Here is a 19,968-nt window from a genome sequence, read left to right on the forward strand (position 1 = left end):
TTAGCCAGCAGCAACCAGTGCGTAAAAAAAAATACTAACCACCTCCAGCTGAATGCTGACCTGTTAGTAACTAGCATAGTAATGATTGTTTCAGTTATAACCACACTAATAACTGGCTTAGCATTTCCAGGCATCCTGCATTCCATACCACTTAGTGTGCAGAAAGCAACATTAATCCCGTTGGTGAGCTCTCGACAAATAAGCATATTGGACCCACTATCATAAATATACTTTAAAACTTCTGCAAACTTGGCTCACTGGGTTCCAACTGCAGAGGAAAAGCAGAAGAGGAGGCAGCAGTAATGGGTTAATAAGTTTATATGCAATATGCACTTGGAAGGTATGTACTGTATAGTTGATGTTGTGCAATGTAATCTATATATATAAAAGGCAACCCCAACGTTCTATGAAGCCTCCAGCCGGAAGTGTGAAGCGCCAGAGATATCCGGTTTCCCCATGAGTGAAGGAAAACAGCACAGCACGAAATCCCTCTCTCTGTAACAGTGAAGGACTCAGAGGGGGAGGGGAGAGAGATGCCCTCACACTCTCTGTAACACAGAACAGCAGGAAACTTAACACTGAAGGACTGGACTCCAAGGGGGGAGGGAGAGAGGGCAGAGGGCAGGGACACACACTCCCACATGCACACTCTGAAGAAAACCTTGCTAGCCCCCGTTTCATTTGCATCAGAAACGGGGTTTTTTACTAGTAAGACAATATTTGGATGTTTTAAGAAAGTTAGTTCTTTAATTAAAAGTGTATAGAAATGTTTGCAAAATTTTCTTGACCTAAAGTTTTCTCTCCCCTGCCTATCCTATTTCACCTTGGCATAATGCAGCAGAGGGAAGGCATCGGCGTTGGTTGTATGTAGAATGTGGGAATCGCTGCCGAAGACCCTATGAAGAGCCAGATAAATGTTAAGATATATACAGAGAGGGGAGAGATGCCAGACCTATATGCTGAGGGGTGGGCGGGCAATAGTAGCAGCAGGAGAGGAGAGAAATTGGTACCTTTGTTCCAGGGGTAACAGGTTTAGCAGCAGAAGGGAAAGCACTTGGGCATATGTGCAAGGGAAGGATGCAGCAAGAGGGGTACCTGTATGGGGGGAGGGGGAGCAATGTGCAGTGGGAAGGAGTGTGCGTATGTAACTTTTCATTATATTCAGCAGGTTTAAAAGATTTCCATACAGTCTGTGCACAAAGCCATCCAGCCCAGAAGTGCGATTAGTCATGTGATTAAAATTTTTACTCGTTGCCCACCCCTAATATTTTTACCCACATATACGATGGGGATTTATCTACAAGCTCGTTTCCGTTGTTAAAACACTGCCTTACTCGTGCAAGTGTTTTTAAAATTGTCCTCAAAGATGACTAATGAGGATGCCTGCTAGTGACCGCACTGGATAACTAAAATTGTCCTCAAAGATTAACGTTTTCATTAATGGCTTTTAATCTGATCGATTCTTTTTATTGTGTGCAGACTTTACCATTGTTGCGTATTACTTCAGACTTTTGAATTTTAATCCTCGATTTATAATTTGCTGAATCCGTACTCTTGACTAAATAATCATATTATTTTGGTTCCAGAAATTACTCAGTTATAATGTGCCCTGTGATCTCCATTTCCATATAATAAACCTTTCAATTCCATTAGGTAGCATATTTATTTGTTGCATTTGTATCCCATATTTCCCCACCTTTTTGCAGGCTCAATGTGGCTTACATTATGCCGTAATGGCGATCGCCATTTCCGGAATGAGAAATAGAAAGTGGTATTGCATTAAGGTCATAAATGTTAAAGTAAGTTATAGAGTAAGTTAGATAATCAGTTCATTTCAGGCGTGAGAAGTAAGGAGGTAGTGCGTTAACGTTCCTTAGTGACAGAGTGATTGAAGCAGTCAGGTCTAGAGAGTTCGGTTTTGTCTGGTTCTGGTAGAGTTTTGTTGTCAGGTATTTAGGATGGATCATTATGGTATGTCTTCTTGAACAGGTTGGTCTTTAGTAATTTTCGGAAGGTTGTTAAGTCGTGAATTGTTTTTATGACATTTGGTAGTGCATTCCATAGTTGCGTGCTGATGTAGGAGAAGCTAGATACATATATTGATTTATATTTGAGTCCTTTGCAACTGGGGTAGTGGAGGTTCAAGAATGTGCGAGATGATCTTTTTGTGTTCCTGGTTGGTAAATCTATGAGGTCTGACATGTATGCTGGGGCCTCGTCATGAATGGTTTTATGGACCAGGGTACAGATTTTGAACGCAATTCATTCTTTTAGTGGGAGCCATATATTCTTAGGGGCCTTTTTACAAAGGTGTATAAGGACCTATGCGCATGCAGTTCACGTCAAATCAGCGTTACCGCCTTAGTGTGTGCGCCTGGTGGTATTTCCGAGTTTGGCACATGCCAAAAACCCATAGTTGAAAAGAATTTTCTATTTTCTACCACAGGGTCGTGCCCGGCAGTAATCGGGAGTTGTCACACGCTGGACGGTTACCACGTGGGTAACACGTGAACCCTCACCACTAAGTCAATGGGTGGCATTAAGGGCTCAGGCCATAAATAGATGCACGCTGGTTTTCATTTTGCCGCACGTCCATTTCCCGGCTCAAGAAAAAAATCTTTTTTTCCAGACGCAGTGGAGAAATGGTGCAACGCACGTCCAGTACACATGCCCACGCTACTGCAGGCCACTTTTGGGTGCACCTTTGTAAAAGGGGCCCTTTTACTAAGCTGTATAGGTGCCTATGTGTGCCCAACATGCGACAAATTGGAGTTACCGCCCAGTTAACACATGGCCCTTGTGGTAATTTCCATTTTTGGCGTGCATCCGCTTTGCGCATCCGAAAAATATTTTTTATTTTCTGACGCACAGCAGCTACGCGCGTCAAGTGGCATTTGACGAACGTAGACCATTACTGCCCGATTACCACGTGAGACCTTACCACTAGGTCAATGGCTTGCGGTAAAGTCTCACACCCAAAATGGACGCGCAGCAATTTTCATTTTGCCGCACGTCCATTTTCAGTGGAAAAAAAAAGCCATTTTTTGTTGGTACGCTAAAAAATAATTCTGCGCGCACCCAAAACACGTGTCCACACTACCGTAGGCCATTTTCAGCGCAGCTTAGTAAAAGGACCCCTTAGTTTTTAGAATTAAAACCGCAAACGCACAGAGTAGGAAAACCAATCATAATCATCTTAACAAGGCGGAAAACTCTTTCCCCCCACCTCCCCTGCTTGGAACAAATTAGACAGAAAAGATTAATGTACATAAAAGTCTGAAAGTAGTAGAGGAAGAGAAAACAGAATTTACAATTAAGCATTGTGTAACATGTGTTACTCGACAGCAGCACTCCCGCTTCAACACTGAATGACTGTGAAGGTCAAGGTAATCTACTCCTGTTGTGATTTGCATTTAAACACCATGATAAGCAACCTTCCTTGCAACCAAAACAAGAACATTATTTAAAGGAAATTCAATAGCATGCAGTAATTAATTACCTATAACTAGCTAAGTATTGTGATAATATAGCTTTCAATATCTAATTTATAGTAAAAAAAAACATGTTCTTTCAATGTGCAATAGTCCTTCATTATTTAAAAAGCAGCATAAATATATTGTACTGTTCTGGGATCTTATCAGGTATTTGAGACCTGGATTGGCCACTGTTGGAAACAGGATGCTGGGCTTGATGGACCTTCGGTCTGTCCCAGTGTGGCAATACTTATGTACTTATGTACTTGGGATTCTGAATGGAATCTTGCTACTCTTTGGGGTTCTACATGGAATGTTGCTACACTTTGAAATTCTGCATGGAATCTTGTTGTTCTTTAGAATTCTAGAATCTTGCTATTCTTTGGGGTTCTACATAGAATGTTGCTACTATTTAGATTTCTGCCAGGTATTTGTGACCTGGATTGGCCACTCTTGGAAACAGGATACTGGGCTTGATGGACCTTCGGTCTGTCCCAGTGTGGCAATATTTATGTACTTATGTACTTACTTGTGAGAAATGCACAACTCAATAAATGGTTACTGTGTTTAGATTCTTCTTCAGACCATCAGAGTTAGACCCAAATTCATTTATTAGTCACCATGGCACTAACTGTGTATGGTAATAGGGTTCTTGTCTTTCTCCTCATAGGTCAGATAGTTTATATCTTTTTTCTCTATGCAACTCAATAATATTTTTTATATACTTTTCAAATCTCTATGTCCATAAAGAACTAGTATAATATCTTTTACTTAACTTTTAAAGATTGATATCAGCTGGACACTAGGGTTGTACTTCTTCTGAAGTTGAAAGATTAAGGCTACACACCGACACGTGTTTCGCCACACAAGCTTCCTCAAGGTATGTACCTACAGAGAAACAAACCAATCAATTCTCGAACTTGAAAGCATTCTTCAATATAATTACATACATGATGGTCAGCTACCTTTATGTCTCAAGCCGAGTATCCACTGTTCAAAACCCCAGCTGCCAATATGGCCGCAGCATTTAAAGGTATCGTCACATGACTCACCCAGCCAATAACAAGACCTGTCAGATCAGGGATTGCCATTCAATCTCTCGATTGAGCCCGTAAGGCTCAACTGCATTCAATCTGAAGATCCAGCCTTGCTCCTTATAATTTAAAACCTGATCGATATTACCTCCCTGCACAGTCTTAGTAACATTATCAATAATCGTCCATCATAAATCAGCTATGGCGTGATGCATCTGTGTCTAATGTTGGACTAGAGGCGCTTCATCCGCCTGTGTGGTAATTTTAGATTTGTGTTCAGTGAGCTGAACTTTCACAGGTCTGCTACTTCTACCTACGTATATTTTGGCACATGGACATTGGATAATTCCCACTGCAGCTCCTTGTGACTCTGGGCAAGTCACTTAACCCTCCATTGCCCCTGGTACAAATAAGGGCAAGTCATTTAAACTCTCCATTGCCTCGGCTACAAATAAGGACCTGTATATAGTATGTAACCGGCTTTGAATGTAGTTGCAAAAACCACAGAAAGGCAGAATATCAAGTCCCATTCCCCTTCCCCTTAAAGCATTTCTACAGCACCTGCTCTGCTTGGGGGTGCACTAAGTGCTTAATGCCCTTTGTGAAAAGAGCCCCTAATTTTAAAAAAATGTAACTCACACAATATGGTGTGTTAACATTCACCACCACCACCCCTAAACCATGCTAGCTTTGAATGGGCTGTGTTGGCATTAGCACATAGGCACATAGCATAGCTTAGTAAACAGTGGGTTCTATTTATTTAGATTTTGTTCACACCTTTTTCAGTAGTAGCTCAAGGTGAGTTACATTCAGGTACTCTGGATATTTCTTTGTCCCAGGAGAGCTCACAATCTAAGTTTGTACCTGAGGCAATGGAGGGTTAAGTGACTTGCCCAAGATCAGCAGGATTTGAACTGGCCACCTCTGGATTGCACGACTGGTGCTCTAACCACTAGGCCACTCCTCCACTTGCAACATTCCATCTAGAATCTCAAATAGTAGCAACATTCCATATATTTATTTAGATTTTGCTCACACCTTTTTCAGTAGTAGCTCAAGGTGAGTTACATTCAGGTACTCTGGATATTTCTCTGTCCCCAGAAGGGCTCACAATCTAAGTTTGTACCTGAGGCAATGGAGGGTTAAATGACTTGCCCAAGATCACAAGGAGCAGCAGTGGGATTTGAACCGGCCACCTCTGGATGTCAAAACCAGTGCTCTAACCACTAGGCCACGCCTCTGCTTGTTATTCTTTGGAGTTCTACATGGAATGTTGCTACTGTTTGAGATTCTGAATGGAATCTTTATTGATTTATTTATTTAGATTTTGCTCACACCTTTCAGTAGTAGCTCAAGGTGAGTTACATTCAGGTACACTGGATATTTCTTTGTCCCAGGAGGGCTCACAATCTAAGTTTATACCTGAGGCAACGGAGGATTAAGTGACTTTGCCCAAGATCACAAGGAGCAGCAGTGGGATTTGAACTGACCACCTCTGGATTTCAGGACTGGTGCACTAACCACTAGGCTACTCCTCCACTAGCAACATTCCACGTAGAAGCCTGCCCTTGCAGATCAGCAATTCGGCTGCGTAGGCTTCTGTTTCTGTGAGTCTGACGTCCTGCACGTACGTGCAGGACGTCAGACTCACAGAAGCAGAAGCCTGCGTGGCCACATTGGTGATCTGCAAGGGCCGACTTCTACATGGAATGTTACTAGTGGAATAGCAACATTCCATGAAGAATCTCAAATGGTAGCAACATTCCATCTATTTAGATTTTGCTCACACCTTTCAGTAGTAGCTAAAGGTGAGTTACATTCAGGTACTCTGGATATTTCTCTGTCCCAGGAGGGCTCACAATCTAAGTTTGCACCTGAGGCAATAGAGGGTCAAGTGACCTGCCCAAGATCACAAGGAGCAGCAGGGGGATTTGAACCAGTCACCTCTCGATTGCAAGACTGATGCTCTAACCATTAGGCCGCTCTAACCAATAGGCCACTCCTCCACTCCACTTTATGTCCTACTTTTGCCTTTCTGGATACTAACGATGCAGATTCCATGATTCTCAACTGGAATAGTAATCTTTCACAAGCTGCAGACACCATAGTTCCTTTAAAAATGCTGAATACTAAAAGTGAGATTTCTCCTTGGTATACTACTGAATTGCTTCAGCAAAAGCGCGAATGTAGGAAATTAGAAAAAGTGTGGCAGAACACTAAATTAGATTCTGACAGAATTATTTGGAAATCATGCAATTCTAGCTATAAGCATCTGATCTGTACTGCTAAACGTACAATACTATTCCGAGAAATTAACTGCTGGTTTATACAGTTCTCGTACATCATTTCAAATAGTCCACACTCTTTTCAGGGACCCTCCCTGCTGATCATTTAACTCAGTCCACTTCATCTGCTAGTGAATTAGGTTTACCTTTTCAGGGAAAGGTCTTAGATATAAGATCTATGTTCTCTTCAGTGAACTTGAACGTTTGGAAACATTTAGATCTTACTCAGATGAAGAGGTGCCAGTCGATCAATATTGGATTGATTTTGATGAAATCTATTTTGATCAGTGAAGAAAAGTCATTACCACTTTTAGTAAAGGTAACTGTAATCTAGATCCATGTCCAGCCTCTATTTTGAAACATCTCAACTTAGAGGATTTCTCTTGCTTACTAATGCTGATTAACTTAAATGTTACAACTTGGCTACTAATATCAGCTGTATTATTCTCCTTCCAATAATTAAAGATAAATCAAAATCAGGGGTCCTTTTGCTAAGGTGCGCCAAAAAGTGGCCTGCACCGGTGTAGACGCATGTATTGGGCACGCGCAGATTCATTTTTCAGTGCACCTGCAAAAAAGGTGCATTTTTGGGGCTGAAAATAGACGTGCGGCAAAATGAAAATTGGGGCGCATCCATTTTGGGCCTCAGACCTTACCGTCACCCATTGACTTAGCGGTAAGATCTCACACACGTACAATGCCGATCACCACCCGGTTAGCACCGCACGCCAGAAATTTTCCAGAGCGCATGGTGACCGCAGGTAAAAAATAAAATCACCGTCCAGGCCACGCGGTAGCCAGGCAGTAGTTCCAAATTGGTGCATGTTGGGTGCACGTAGGCACCTCATTTTCTGATTGCTCAAATTACAGACCTATTGCTAACATTTCATTTTTCGGTAAGATCACTATTGTGGAGACCCAACTCCAGGGTTACTTTGATTCTTTTGACATCTTAGATAGCCATCAATCTGGATTTAGAAAATACCATAGCACTGAAACCTGTCTATCGTCCCTTATTTCAGAATTACGAATTTTGGTTGACAAAGGCATTGCTTCTACCCTCATGCAATTGGATTTGTCAGCCGAATTAGATGTGGTTGACCATGATTTTTAGTTGTTCAGATTAAGTTAAATTGGCTTATCAGGCAGGGTGCTTGATTGGTTCCTGTCTTTTTTGAAAAATTGAAACCGTAAAGTAATTATTAATCATGACTGCTCTTCCCTTTGAGCACCGGGTTCTCCAGGGTTCATCATTGTCTCCCATAGTGTTTAATATCTACTTTAGCCCATGGGAAAAGTTACTTAAATCCATGAATCTGTCTTATTATATCTATGCAGATAACGTTCAGATAATTTTCCCTGCTACGTCTTCTATAGCTGATCTATTTGAGCACATCCATGATTGTTTTTCAAATATTTCAAAATGGACTTTTGACAATTCGTTAAAAGTGAAGGAGTGGCCTAGTGGTTAGCGTGGTGGACTTTGGTCCTGGGAACTGGGTTCAATTCCCACTGCAGGCACAGGCAGCTCCTTGTGACTCTGGGCAAGTCACTTAACCCTCCATTGCCCCAGGTACAAATAAGTACCTGTATATAATATGTAAGCCGCATTGAACCTGCTATGAGTGGGAAAGCGCAGGGTACAAATGTAACAAAACAATTTGCAGGAAAGATGGTTTTGCTATGATGAATGGTAAAAATCTATCTTTTCCTTCTGTATGTCCTGAACAGAACTGCGGACTGGAACTCAGGAACACCCAAAGACTGGAGCTCAGGAACAGAGCTGTGGACTGGAGCTCAGGAACAGAGCTGTGGACTGGAATTCAGGAACGGAGCTGTGGACTGGAACCCAGGAACGGAGCTGGTACTGGAATCCAGGAACAGAGCTGTGGATTGGAACTCAGAAGCAACTGAAGACAGGAACTCAGGAACAGAGCTGCCACTGGAACTCAGGAACAGAGCTGTCACTGGAACTCAATAACACAGTGCACTGGAACTCAGAAGCAGTTGAAGACTGGAACTCAGGAACAGAGCTGCACACTGGAATACAGGAACAGAACTGCACTCTGGAACTCAGAAATGGAGCTGTGGCCTGGAACTCAGGAATAGAGCTGTGGACCGGAACTCAGTAACAGAGTTACAGACTGGAACTCAGGAACAAAGCAGCACACTGGAACTCAGGAACAGTTGAAGACTGGAACTGAGGGACAGAGCAGTGCACTGGAACTCAGGAGCAGCTGAAGAACTCAGGAACAGAGCTGCACACTGGAAGTCAGGACAGAGATGTGCACTGGAACTCCGGAATAGAGCTGCGCACTGGAACACAGGAACAAAGCTGTGCACTGGAACTCAGGAACAGAGCTGTCACTGGAACTCAATAACACAGTGCACTGGAACTCAGAAGCAGTTGAAGACTGGAACTCAGGAACAGAGCTGCACACTGGAATACAGGAACAGAACTGCACTCTGGAACTCAGAAATGGAGCTGTGGCCTGGAACTCAGGAATAGAGCTGTGGACCGGAACTCAGTAACAGAGTTACAGACTGGAACTCAGGAACAAAGCAGCACACTGGAACTCAGGAACAGTTGAAGACTTGAACTGAGGGACAGAGCAGTGCACTGGAACTCAGGAGCAGCTGAAGAACTCAGGAACAGAGCTGCACACTGGAAGTCAGGAACAGAGATGTGCACTGGAACTCCGGAATAGAGCTGCGCACTGGAACACAGGAACAAAGCTGTGCACTGGAACACAGGAACAAAGCTGTGCACTGGAACTCAGGAACAGAGCTGTCACTGGAACTCAATAACACAGTGCACTGGAACTCAGAAGCAGTTGAAGACTGGAACTCAGGAACAGAGCTGCACACTGGAATACAGGAACAGAACTGCACTCTGGAACTCAGAAATGGAGCTGTGGCCTGGAACTCAGGAATAGAGCTGTGGACCGGAACTCAGTAACAGAGTTACAGACTGGAACTCAGGAACAAAGCAGCACACTGGAACTCAGGAACAGTTGAAGACTGGAACTGAGGGACAGAGCAGTGCACTGGAACTCAGGAGCAGCTGAAGAACTCAGGAACAGAGCTGCACACTGGAAGTCAGGAACAGAGATGTGCACTGGAACTCCGGAATAGAGCTGCGCACTGGAACACAGGAACAAAGCTGTGCACTGGAACTCAGGAACAGAGCTGTCACTGGAACTCAATAACACAGTGCACTGGAACTCAGAAGCAGTTGAAGACTGGAACTCAGGAACAGAGCTGCACACTGGAATACAGGAACAGAACTGCACTCTGGAACTCAGAAATGGAGCTGTGGCCTGGAACTCAGGAATAGAGCTGTGGACCGGAACTCAGTAACAGAGTTACAGACTGGAACTCAGGAACAAAGCAGCACACTGGAACTCAGGAACAGTTGAAGACTGGAACTGAGGGACAGAGCAGTGCACTGGAACTCAGGAGCAGCTGAAGAACTCAGGAACAGAGCTGCACACTGGAAGTCAGGAACAGAGATGTGCACTGGAACTCAGGAATAGAGCTGCGCACTGGAACACAGGAACAAAGCTGTGCACTGGAACTCAGGAACAGAGCTGCACACTAGAATTGCTATTTATGCAGTGCAACTTGCCCAGTTAGGTATATGGGCAGTGGCACTGAATATCGTCAATGCTCACATAACTCCTGGGACTTCCTCCTTCCCCTCCCCCACCCCAGATCACACCAGCACTTCCCAGACAGTGCACTGAAGCCAGAGCCAATTTTCAGCACTTACTTTTCTTTATATATACTAGTGTAAGTGGATGAAAACACTCCTACGTTCAAGGCAGGATGACTTACACCAGTCCTATAGCTGGTGTAAATAACCATGCATACATTTTGCAAGAATGTATGTTGATTATAGTATTCCATCATCCACACATGTACTTGCTTATGCTGTGTGATCCGTACTTTATAAGGGGGGGGGGAGGGAAATGGGACTTGATATACCGCCTTTCTGAGGTTTTTTGCAACTACATTCAAAACGGTTTACATATATTCAGGTCCTTATTTTGTACCAGGGGCAATGGAGGGTTAAGTGACTTGCCCAGAGTCATAAGGAGCTGCAGTGGGAATCGAACTCAGTTCCCCAGGATCAAAGTCCACTGCAGTAACCACTAGGCTACTCCTCCACTGGCAACATTCCGTGTGGAAGCCTGCCCTTGCAGATCAGCAATGCGGCCGTGCAGGCTTCTGTTTCTGTGAGTCTGACGTCCTGCATGTACGTGCAGGACGTCAGACTCACAGAAACAGAAGCCTGCGCGGCCACGTTACTGATCTGCAAGGGCAGGCTTCTACATGGAATGTTGCTAGTGGAATAGCAACATTAACATTCCATATAGAATCTTAAATAGTAGCAACAGAATCTCAATAGTAGCAACATTCCATGTAGAATCTCAAATGGTAGCAACAGAATCTCCAATAGTAGCAACATTCCATGTAGAATCTCAAATAGGGAAAGGGAAATGGACTTGATATACTGCCTTTCTGAGGTTTTTGCAACTACATTCAAAAGGTACTTATTTTGTACCAGGGGGCAATGGAGGGTTAGGTGACTTGCCCAGAGTTACAAGGAGCTGCAGTGGGAATCGAACTCAGTTCCCCAGGATCAAAGTCCACTGCACTGACCACTAGGCTACTCCTCCACTTCTGCTGTATGAGGTCATTTACGTATGTACATTGCCACTTCTTTGTGTTAAATGTCTAAATACTGATATTTATACACATTGGACCCGATATTCAAAGGATTTTTACTCTTAACTTTGACAGTTATGCTCATCAATTGGCCTGTTTAAAAATTGGCTAGTGCCCAGTGCATAAATTTTTACTCTGTCATCAAGCCTCTGTTTTTAATTTTAATCCACTGTCATCCACTGTCAAAAGAACCAGTTGCATTACCTTCACAACTCTAGAAAACAAGCAATAATGTCCTTCTGCTCAGCCAGTGAACTCTAAATGGTCTTGATTTAAGCCTTTAAGTGCTCCTCTGTTTCTTTCATTCTACTAACTGATTATGGAAAACACAGTCAATTTTTCACCTCCTTGCTGGGAGGGCTACTTGGCCACCTCAAGGCTCTCTTCATAGGTTTTTTTGCAAAGTCAGTGGACAGGCACTCTGGTTTCCTTCCATATGTGATTCTGTAACCCAGTTTCTGCTACCTGAGCCTCCCAGGCCTACACTGGAAATAGGAAACACAAAAACATGAAAAATGAGAGCAGATAAAGGCCGTATGTCCATTTACTATCTCATCCTCTCCTTTAGAGATCCTATAATAACGGTCTATGGAAAAGTCCATAGACCATTATTAAATGGACTTGGGGAAAACCCACTGCTTAATTCTGGGATAAGCAGCATAAAATGTATTGAACTTTTTCGGGATCTTGCCAGGTATTTATGACCTGGATTGGCCACTGTTGGAAACAGGATATTGGGTTTGATAGACCTTTGGTCTGTCCCAGTATGGCAATACTTATGTACTTATAATTTCAACTGAAGGAAAACTCTGGAACGAGGGAGCATGCAATGAAGTTAAGAGGAAGTAGGCCTAGGAGGAATCTAAGACAGTATTATTTCACGGAAAGGGTTGGTGGAAGCATGCAATGGCCTCCCGGTGGAGGTCGTGGAGTCGAGGACTGTGTCAGAATTTAAGAAAGTGTGGGATAAGCACATGGGAAACCTTAGGAAAAGGAAGAGTTAGTGGTTATGGAGGATGAGCAGACTGGATGGACCATTTGGCCTTTATCTGCCATCATAGCGATAAGTTATATCACAATTCTATAGATAATAACTCCCAGCTTCCTATTTTTAACTCTCAACCAATAGAAGTTGTTATTGGGAATCCTACTTTTTATAAATCAAAAAGACAGAGTAAGTTTAGGTCTGTTTTATTTGGTTGCGCTTTGTAATTTCTGTCAAACCTGTTTTCGGAGAGTTGGCAGATTATAAATAGTAACACAGTAACACAGTAGATGACGGCAGAAAAAGACCTGCATGGTCCATCCAGTCTGCCCTACAAGATAAACTCATATGTGCTACTTTTTGTGTATACTTTACCTTGATTTGTACCTGCCCTTTTCAGGGTACAGACCGTGTAAGTCTGCCCAGCACTATCTCCTCCTCCCAACCACCAGCCCCGCTTCCCACCACCGGTTCTGGCACAGACTGTATAAGTCTGCCCAGCACATATTATGTTGGGTTTTAGTTTCATGGAGTATCTTCTTGTTTTTGTGTTGTTTGACAGGTGAACTGTTTCCCCTGAATCATAATTTTATCTCTCTCAGGCATCTTTTCTCCAAGCTGAAAAGCCCTAATCTTCTTAGACTGTCTTCATAATGGAGGTGTTCTACCCCCTTTATCGTCATTCTGTAACTTTGCTAGTTGCGCTATATTGCTTCTGAGGTGGGAGTGACCAGAAATGCAGACAAAACTCAAAAGGCACCAAAATCTGGGTGCTGGAAGGATTGGTGTGAAATGCAAGTCTGTAAAAGGGCAAGCAGAGAGTAGGATTGAATGGTCAGTATTCTCAATGGAGATGGGTAGTTAGTGGGGTCCCTCAGGGGTCTGTGCTGGGTCCGCTGCTTTTTAACATATTTATAAATGACCTAGAGATGGGAGTAACTAGTGAGGTAATTAAATTTGCTGATGACACAAAGTTATTCAAAGTCGTTAAATCGCGGGAGGATTGTGAAAAATTACAAGAGGACCTTACGAGACTGGGAGACTGGGCATCTAAATGGCAGATGATGTTTAATGTGAGCAAGTGCAAAGTGATGCATGTGGGAAAAAAGAACCCGAATTATAGCTATGTCATGCAAGGTTCCACGTTAGGAGTCACAGACCAAGAAAGGGATCTAGGTGTCTTCGTTGATGATATGTTGAAACCTTCTGCTCAGTGTGCTGCTGCGGCTAAGAAAGCAAATAGAATGTTGGGTATTATTAGGAAAGGGATGGAAAACAAACACGAGGATGTTATAATGCCGTTGTATCGCTCTATGGTGCGACCGCACCTCAAATATTGTGTCCAATTCTGGTCGCCGCATCTCAAAAAAGATATAAAGGAATTAGAGAAGGTGCAGAGAAGGGCGATGAAAATGATAAAAGAGATGGAACGACTTCCCTATGAGGAAAGGCTGAGAAGATTAGGGCTCTTCAGCTTGGAGAAAAGGCGGCTGAGGGGTGATATGATAGAAGTCTACAAGATAATGAGTGGAGTAGAGCGGACAGATGTGAAGCGTTTGTTTACACTTTCAAACAATAATAGAACCGGGGGACACAAGATGAAGCTAGTATATGGTAGATTAAATTTCATCTGCCATTTAAATACCCCATGTCCTAGTCCCACAAAAGTCTAAGGGGCCCTTTTACCAAGCAGCTCTAAAATGTGGCTTGCAATGGCATCGGAGCATGGGATTGCCAAGCACTGAGGCCACCTTTTACTGCAACAGGTTAAAAGGGCATTTTCCCAATCAAGGTAGTAAATAGCCATGGGCTACTTAAAAATTTGGCACGTGGCTATTTACTGCAGGAGCTCTTACCACCTCCTATTTAGGGGACAGTGAGGGCTCCAGAGGTAACCTGGCAGTAATGCTGGCCAATTTCTGCTGGGCATGCCTACTCCCTTAAGAACATAAGAACATGAGCATTGCCAGACTGAGACAGACCGAAACAGTGGCCAATCCAGGTCACAAGTACCTGGCAAGATCCCAAAACAGTAAAATAAATTTTATGCTGCTTATCCTAGAATATGCAGTGGATTTCCCTAAGTCCATCTTATAATGGCTTATGGACTTTTTCTTTTAGGAAATTATCCAAACTTTTTAAAACCCTGCTAAGCTAACTGCTTTTTACCATATTCTCTGGCAAATGAATTTCTAGCACCCACTGGTGCTAGAAAATAAAAGCTATTTTCTAGCACCAGAAACAGCGTGCGGTAGAACTGGAACTACCACCGGGCTCCTGGAAGAGCCCAATGGTAAGGCCAATTTGCCGCACACCGGTTAGTAAAAGGGTTCCTAAGAGACTGGCCACTCTCTTTTACTATAGCCCCATTTTTCTCTCTCTCTCTCTCTCTCTTACATGCCTTTTATTCCTCATTCGGTTTTCACTGTCCGCTGTAGTTATGCAAAAGTCTCTGATCTTATTTTATGTACAGCTTTCAAGATGGCTGCATGAAGTTGCTCTGTGTAAGTTTTGTGACTGTGTAGAGCAAGGACCATTTTTTTTACAGCAGGATTTCATGGATTAATTACTTTAAAAGTCTTTGAATTTGTCTGACTTATTTATCCTCATTGTTCAATGGTGCAATTCTTAATGGGGGATGGCAGTTGTTAAACTCTATTGATTTCAGATAGATACACACTGCACTGCCGACCCATTAGAAAGCCTCTCCGTATTCACACACTATGGAATACATGGAGGCCCATATAACCAGTCACATTTACTGTCCTGCCACCCCCTAAAGACTCATTATTCAACAAACACATGCATATGAACAGAGGCTTAAACATACAGGGCCAGATTTAATGAGACAAAGCCAACATAGATTTAGTGAAGGGAAATCTTGCCTCACCAATCTACTACATTTCTTTGAAGGGGTGAACAAACATGTGGATAAAGGTGAGCCAGTTGATATTGTGTATCTGGATTTTCATGAAAGACTCCAGAGGAAATTGGAGAGTCATGGGATAGGAGGTAGTGTCCTATTATGGATTAAAAACTGGTTAAAAGATAGAAAACAGAGAGTACAGTTAAATGGTCAGCATTCTCAATGTAGAAGGGTAGATAGTGGGGTTAGAACACCTATATAATAATTGGTAACTCTGCTTCCCTGGGTGGCTGGGTTTGTAACAGCATGCTGATGTCAGCTTGCCTCTAGCATTCCTGTCCCTTTCAGTGTCCTGCCATCGCAGAAAGACGAAATGACATCAGAGGAGGGCGGAACACTGAGAGGGAAGGCAAAGGAAGACTGGAGGCGGCGTGAGCCCAGCCTGCCGCCACTGCGAACGGAGCTAAGACAAACGGCTTAAAGGCAGGGCGGCAGGAAGGACAGAGTCACTGGCCATGGATGGGAGGGCAGGGGAGGGGAGGATCGATGGACATGGAATGGGATGGGAGGGCAGGGCAGGGCAGAGGAGAATCGCTGGACATGGAGGGGAGGCCAGAATCGCAGGACAAGGAGGGGACGGGAGGGGAGGGAAGAATCACTGGACATGGAGGGGAGGAGAGGGCAGGAGAGGGAGGAGAAATCGCTTAGAGGACAGCCTTCCTAGGGCCCGTTTCATATTTCATAAAACGGGCTTTGTTGCTTGTAAGAACATAAGAGTAGTCATACTGGGTCAGACCAGTGGTCCATCTAGCCCAATATCCTGTTTTCCAAACAGTGGCCAAGTCAGGTCACAAGTACCTGGCTGAAACCCAAATCGTGGCAACACTCCGTACTACAAATCCCAGGGCAAGCAGTTGCTTCCCATTGCTGTCCCCAGGGGTCTGCAGTGGGACCGCTGCTTTTTAACACATTTATAAATGATCTAGAGATGGGAGTAACTAGTGAGGTAATTAAATTTGCTGACGACAAAAAGTTATTCAAAGTTGTTAAATCGCAGGAGGATTGTGAAAAATTGCAGGAGGGCCTTATGAGACTGGGAGACTGGGTGTCTAAATGACAGATGATGTTTAATGTGAGCAAGTGCAAAGTGATGCATGTGGGAAAGAGGAATCCGAACTATAGCTACGTGATGCAAGATTCCACATTAGGAGTCAACGATCAGGAAAGGGATCTAGGTGTCATCGTTTATGAGGAGTGGCCTAGTGGTTAGGGTGGTGGACTTTGGTCCTGGGGAACTGAGGAACTGAGTTCGATTCCCACTTCAGGCACAGGCAGCTCCTTGTGACTCTGGGCAAGTCACTTAACCCTCCATTGCCCCATGTAAGCCGCATTGAGCCTGCCATGAGTGGGAAAGCGCAGGGTACAAATGTAACAAAAATAAAATAGATACTATTGGAGATTCTACATGGAATGTTGCTACTATTGGAGATTCTACATGGAATGTTGCTATTCCACTAGCAACATTCCATGTAGAAGGCTGCGCAGGCTTCTGTTTCTGTGAGTCTGATTCACAGAAGCAGAAGCCTGCGCGGCCACATTGGTGATCTGCAAGGGCCGACTTCTAGTGGAATAGCAACATTCCATGTAGAATCTCAAATAGTAGCAACAGTGGAGGAGTGGCCTAGTGGTTAGGGTGGTGGACTTTGGTCCTGAGGAACTGAGTTTGATTCCCACTTCAGGCACAGGCAGCTCCTTGTGATTCTGGGTAAGTCACTTAACCCTCCATTGCCCCATGTAAGCCGCATTGAGCCTGCCATGAGTGGGAAAGCGCGGGGTACAAATGTAATAAAAAAAATATGTTGAAACCTTCTGCTCAGTGTGCTGCTGCAGCTAAGAAAGTAAATAGAATGTTAGGTATTATTAGGAAAGGAATGCAAAACAAAAATGAGGATGTTATAATGCCTTTGTATCGCTCCATTGTGTGACCGCACCTCTAATACTGTGTTCAAGTCTGGTAGCCACATTTCAAAAAAGATATAGTGGAATTAGAAAAGGAACAGAGAAGGGTAACGAAAATGATCAAGGGGATGGTATGACTTCCCTATGAGGAAAGGCTAAAGTGGCTAGGGCTCTTCAGCTTGGAGAAAAGACGACTGAGGTCAGATATGATAGAGGTCTATAAAATATTGAATGGATTGGAATGGGTAGAAGTGACTCGCTTGTTTACTCTTTCTAAAAATACTTAGACTAGAGGGCACACAATGAAGCTAGAAAGTACTAAATTTAAAACTAATCAGAAAAAAATATTTCTTCACTTAACGTGTAATTAACTCTGGAATTCGTTGCCAGAGTATGTGGTAAAAGAAGTTAGCTTAGCGGGGTTTAAAAAAGGTTGGTATAGCTTCCTAAAAGAAAAGTCCATAAGCCATTATCAAGGTGTACTTGGGAAAATCCACTGCTTATTTCTAGGATAAGCAGCATAAAATGTATTGTATTGTCCCGACGCGATTTGAGAGAGGTCAATTGATATCCACATTCATCTTGTTGAAAGAAACAAATTTAAGGAGATATTACAGCTGACATAGAAGAAACAGGGGTCAGCCTTCCCTAAAATTTAGTAAGAGGAGGAATATCGACAAGGATTGCACCTATTGTACCCATTGAGGATTCTCCTGACTACAACATACGCTAAGTGCCTTTCGATTTTTTTGATTATTTGAATTTTTGAATTGCCTATTATATGAACAGCATTCAATTATAGAGACAATATAATCACATTGTGACACAGAAAGTTTTTGCGCACATTGGAAACATTTAGATGTGCGGGAGGTTTTTTACAGGAGAGAGTGTTAGGTGTGACTTACTCAGGTCTGTGATTTGTGAATATTGTATATGGATGTATAGAAGCACACACGGCAGTGGCATAGCCAAGGGTGGGCTTAGGTGGGCCCAGGCCCACCCACTTTGGGCCCGGGCCCACCCAGTACCAGCATAGCTATAATGTGGCTGGCAGGGATCCCCAAGCCTCACCAGCCGAAAACTCCCAACAACTGTCCCTCCTGCATACCTTGTAAATAGCAGATCTTCGCCTGCAGTGAGCAGTGACTGATGCATAATGCTCGCACCGGCCCCACAGCCTTCGCTCTGATGTATTCTTGCCTAGGCGGAAACAGGAAGTTGCATCAGAGGGAAGAGTATGGAGCCAACATCAGCAGTGTGTGTTAGTTGCTGCCCATTGCCGGTGAAAATCTGCTATTTAAAAGGTATGCAGGAGAGGGAGGATATTTGAGAGACCATATGGCATGCAGGTGAGAGAAGGAGAGACCACATCATCTGTGGGATGAGGAGGGGTTCTTCTGCCCACCCATCTTGGGCCCAGGTCCACCCAAAATTGGGTGTCTGGCTACACCCTTGACACACGGGTGTTTGGCATATAAAAATTGGTCAGAAAAATACCCTAGAGAAGCCCTATGATTGAGAAACTTGTCCACCCTTAGAGGGCTTTCCTACCAGGAGCTACCTCAGTTGGGTGAGTTTAAAAATCTCTGAGGACATCTCTATTACCAAAAAATTATATATTACTAGCGTGATCACCCAGAACCGCATTAGGTCAAACCTTTCACTATTTGGTCTTCCAGAGTATGCTTAGGTATGTGTTTAGATGTACGGCTCAGGCTGGGAAATTTAACACAAGTACTCTACACAATTTTAATCCAGCACATGGTATAGTGCAAGCAGACTGCTCCGCCAAGTCACCCCCATCCGACAGCTCCAGACCTGCCGGGAAATTTTGCACGTTAAAGGTAGGCTCTCCTTTATGTGCAGTGCACGGAAACATCTGTGCATCGCTCGTAAGGCTCGTTTTAATACAAATGAGCTCATTGTAATACATTTGCATAGGATTATCGGTAGCTGCTACAGCGAATTCTAAAAAGGAACGCAGAAGCCCTGTCTGCATTAAAGACTAAATAACATTTGTTTTAGATCAACTACAACCACTTTAAAGTGGGGGCATAACCAGACCTCGCGGTGGGAGGGGGCCAGAGCCCGAGGTGGGGGGGCAAATTTGAGCAGCCTGTATAGAATCTGAGGGGAAATGTTCATAAACAGATGCTTAAAGAAACAGAGACGCACACACGCACACTCACACACATGCACAAACACACACACCCACGCTACCCACTTTATCCATTGAAGTATTCATCCCAGAGTATTAATAGAACTAAAAAATGAACTTGCGGAGCTACTGTTAGAAATATGCAATCTGTCCCTAAAATCGAGTGTAGTACCGGAAGACTGGAGGGTAGCCAATGTTACTCCGATTTTTAAGAAAGGTTCCAGAGGAGATCCGGGAAATTATAGACCGGTGAGTCTGACGTCGGTGCCGGGCAAGATGGTGGAGGCTATTATTAAGAATAAAATTGCAGAGCATATACAAAAACATGGACTGATGAGACAAAGTCAGCACGGATTTAGTGAAGGGAAGTCTTGCCTCACCAATCTAATGCATTTTTTTTGAGGGGGTAAGCAAACATGTGGACAATGGGGAGCCGGTTGATATTGTATATCTGGATTTTCAGAAGGCGTTTGACAA

Source organism: Microcaecilia unicolor, chromosome 11, assembly GCF_901765095.1.
Source record: "Microcaecilia unicolor chromosome 11, aMicUni1.1, whole genome shotgun sequence".
Classification (NCBI taxonomy): Eukaryota; Metazoa; Chordata; class Amphibia; order Gymnophiona; family Siphonopidae; genus Microcaecilia; species Microcaecilia unicolor.